Source organism: Nannospalax galili, unplaced genomic scaffold, assembly GCF_000622305.1.
Source record: "Nannospalax galili isolate Female #2095 unplaced genomic scaffold, S.galili_v1.0 scaffold581, whole genome shotgun sequence".
NCBI classification, from domain to species: domain Eukaryota; kingdom Metazoa; phylum Chordata; class Mammalia; order Rodentia; family Spalacidae; genus Nannospalax; species Nannospalax galili.
Genome location: NW_008345699.1, coordinates 3435101 through 3439153, shown reverse-complemented (window position 1 = coordinate 3439153; position 4053 = coordinate 3435101). Strand labels below are relative to the sequence as shown.

Sequence of the window (4053 nt, the reverse complement as noted above, 5' to 3'; positions counted from 1 at the left end):
TCCATATCACAATCATTAATGTGTCATTCTTTATAAAAACCCTGTGAGTTAGGTTGATGTTTCCAACATTTAAAAAGTGAATAAACAGCTGGGGCTGCAGGGAGACCCTGTCTCAAAAAGACCCAAAAAAAACAAAAGTGAATAAAGGCTTCAAGATATCAAATGACTTTTCAGGATGACACAATCATAAATCTCAGAGGTACAATTGAAACAGATGTCTTCTCATCCACTAGCTCCTACAATTCAAGATAAACTTCTACTAGAACAGTGGCATTATTCTGTGTAGAAAATGCACTTTATGAAGTTTATAGCTGTGTATGTACACATGTGTGCATGTGAAGGCCAGACGGCAACATCAATTGTATTCCTCAACATTCTCACCTTCATTTTTTTTTTGAGACAGGGTATCTCACTAAGCATAGAGTTCATTGACTTAGTAAGGCTAGGTGGCCAGCAATCCCTAGGGATTTGTCTGCCTTTGCCTGCTTAGCACTGCAATTAACTGTGTAGGTCATCATATCCTGTTTGTTTTTGTTTTTTTCTTAACTTGGATGCTGAGAATTGAACACAGGCGCACATATTTACCAAATAAGCAGTCTCCAAATACTTCCACAGTTTCAAAAATAACTTTTAATCATGACCCAGGTTTAAAGGTACACACCTTGAATCCCAGCACTCAAAAGGCAGAGGCAGGTGGATCTCTATGAGATCAAGGCTAGCCTGGTCTACATAGCAAGGTCTAACCCAGCTGTGACTTCAGGGAGGCACTGCTTGTAAACAATAATGATGATGATGATGATGATGATGATGATGATGATATGATGATAATGATAACATCTTTCAAAACAGTTTTTCTGTTTAAACATTTTGCTTTTAGACAACTATAATAATGGAAAAAGTGCTTAATAAATATTTTGTATTTATAATTTTATTTAATTTGCCTATAGTGAAATTAAGGTTGATTATCAGTATTTAATAGATAAAAAATATGAGACTCGGAATAAGAAAGAGATTGGTTACTCCATTGGTAATAGTAAAGTCATAAACTAGATCAGGGTGTAATTTACTTCCACACATACACACACACACACACACACATACATGTACAAACATATGTGTACATACATCAATTTGGTTAGTGGCAAAACAGTTTGAACATCGACATTCCTTGCCTGCTTGAGCAGAATGAGATCTGCACTGCAATGCAAGGCGCAGTAAGAAGCCATGGGAGATTCCCCCATTGCAGGGCGCAGGTGTGCTGATTTATGGAACAGTCTTCTCTCTAGGCTCATTTGTCAGGAAATTGTCTGCACTATTCGCTTGGGGAATTCTTCCTGTCTCTCTGGACTTTCTGTTATGCACTTGGTTATGGAGGACTCTTGCTGGCTATCGTGAACACTGTGGTTGTGGTGGAACCCAACAGACATGCTGCACTTCAGTGGTGATGAAGATGACCCATTGCCTTTGTCCAAGCCAGGCGGAAAGCATTCTTCCACTCCCAATTGCTTTTCTAAATCTAGTCTCAACGTTTTGATCGAAACAAACACCCCAGCATCACTGGAACTTGAACTCCTCTTAAATAAACTGTGTCAACTCAGAGCCAGTTGCAAGCTGAAGAACTTCCAGAGAAATATCTAAACAGCACCTCAACCTGCCCTATGGTCTCCACACATGGCTATAAAGCCTTGAGATCCCTCCTCTCCCAAACCAGGTCTTCCCCAGTTTATCCCCTTCCTCCCTGGCACTGAGAGAAGCAGAGAATAAATTTTTGCCACCTGTAAAAAGTACGTATGCACAATATGCATATGTATGTGTGAATCAAGCACTTTTTCTTTTTACTACATATAAAATAACATTTACCTCATGGATCAGTGTCTCACAATTGTTATCTGATTTCATATATACATTATGCTGAAAATATAACATGAAAATAATAGATTTATTTGTAGGATATTTTTTTAAAGTACTCCATATTGATCCTTTTTTGGTTCATAAGTCTGAAGATTGGGTATTCACGTGATTGCATGACATGCCCCACCTGCAAACCTTGTTAGGCATCGGCACATTACCCATATGATATGACAAAAAAGAAAAAAAAAAGTTCTCCATACTGATTTCCACAGTGGTCACACCATTTTGCAATCCCATCAGCAGTGGATGAGGAGTCCCCTTTCCCTGCATCCATGCCAGAATTTGGTGTCATTTGTTCCCTTGATCTTAGTTATTCTGACTGGAAAAAGATACAACCATAAAGTGGTGTTTATTTGCAGTTCATTTGTTATTAAGGATTTTGAACACTTTTTCAGGTCTTCTTAACCATCGATACTTTTTCTTTTGATAGGTCTTTGTTCAGATCCATAGCCCAATTGTTAATTGGGTCAATTTTTTCTTGCTTGTTTTTAAATGTCTTTGTATATTCTGAATGTTAATCCTCTGTCAGATGTATAGTTGGTAAAGATTTTCTCCCATACTTCATCTTCACTCAAATGGTGGTTTCCTTTGCTGTGCAGAAGCTTTTTAGTTTAATGAGATCCCATTTGTGGAATCTTAATTCCTGAGACTACAATGTCTGATACTGAAAGTGCTTTTCTGCATCCATGTCTTGTAGGGTACTGCCTCTGTTTTCTTGTAACAGTTTCATAAGGCTTCAAATAGATGTTTTTGATCCATTTGGGATGGACTTTTGTGCAGGGTGATAAGGCATGATTCTAAAATTTTTCTTCTACATGTTAAAATATAATTTTCCAGAATTGTTTGTTGAAGATGCTGTCTTTTCTCCAGGGTGAGTTCTTGACACCTTTGTCAAACATCAGGTGACTGAAATTGCATGCACTCATGTTTGGGTCTTCATTATGTTCCATTGATCTATGTGTCTGTTATAACATGTGGTTTTTATGTTTTATGGCTTTGTAATATAATTTGAGATCTGGTATGGTAATCCACCCAGCATCTTTGAGCTCAGGATTCCTTTGGCTATCCCAGGTCTTATGTGTTTTCATATGAATTTTAGGATGGATTTTTCTATCTTTGTGAAGAACGTCATGGGGATTTTGGTGGGGATTTAATTGAATCTAAAAACTGCTTTTGGTAGGATGGTCATGTTTACAATATTATTTCTACCGATCCATGAACATGGGAGTACTTTCCATCTCCTGATCTCTTTCTCAATCTCATTCTTCAAAGATTGAAAATTTTTATTGAAGAGGTCTTTAATGTCTTTGGTGAGGTTTATTCCTACATATGTTTTTAGTTATTTGAAATGGGACCATTTCCATGTACTCTTTCTCTGATTGTTATTAGTATATAGAAGGGCTACTGATTTGTATAAATTGAGTTTGTAACCTATTAGATTGATGAAAGTATTGATCATTTTTAGAAGTTTTCTGCTGGAATTATTGGGATCTCTTATGCTTAATATCATATAATCTGTAAATAGGGGTAATTTGACCTCTTCTTTTCCAATTAGTACTCCTTCAACTTCCTTCTCTTGTTTTATTGTTCTAGCAAGAGTTTCAAGCGCTATATTGAAATGTTCTGGGAATGGTGGACAGACTTGTCTACTTGCATCTGTGTTCTCTCTGGTTATGGACCTATAGTTTTGGTTTTGTTTTTTTATTGTGCCCTTACATAGCTTTAGTGTTAGAGTAATACTGGCTTCATAGAAGGAGCTTGGAAATTCTTCCTATGTTTCTATCTTTTTGAATTATTTAAGTAGTATTATTGTAGATCTTGTTTGAAGATCTGGTAGAATTCTGCTGTGAATGCATCTGAGCCTGGGCTTTCTTTAGTTGGGAGGCTTTGCATTGCTGTTTCAATTTCTTGATTTGTTTTGGATCCATTTAAACTGCTGATATCATCTAACATTATCTTTGGTGAATCCATTGAACTTAGAAATCTGCCCATTTCTTTTAGATTTTTTTTTAATTTAATGAAGTTCACATTAAAAAAATTTTTTTACCTTATAATGTACTGCACATTTTTGCTCTGCGTTGTGATAGCCTCTGATTTTATTCATTTGGATTTTCTCTTTCTTTTGGTTAGCTTTGTTTAGGA

At 36.4% G+C, this 4053-nt stretch overlaps 1 non-coding gene across 1 annotated transcript; it reads left to right on the top strand.

Annotated features, from left to right (window-relative positions):
• The first annotated feature begins 1976 nt into the window (after window positions 1–1976).
• On the top strand, window positions 1977–2079 carry LOC115071846. Its single transcript, XR_003850909.1, has one exon. It is a non-coding gene; the product is annotated as a small nucleolar RNA U13 (small nucleolar RNA).
• Window positions 2080–4053: the final 1974 nt, after the last annotated feature.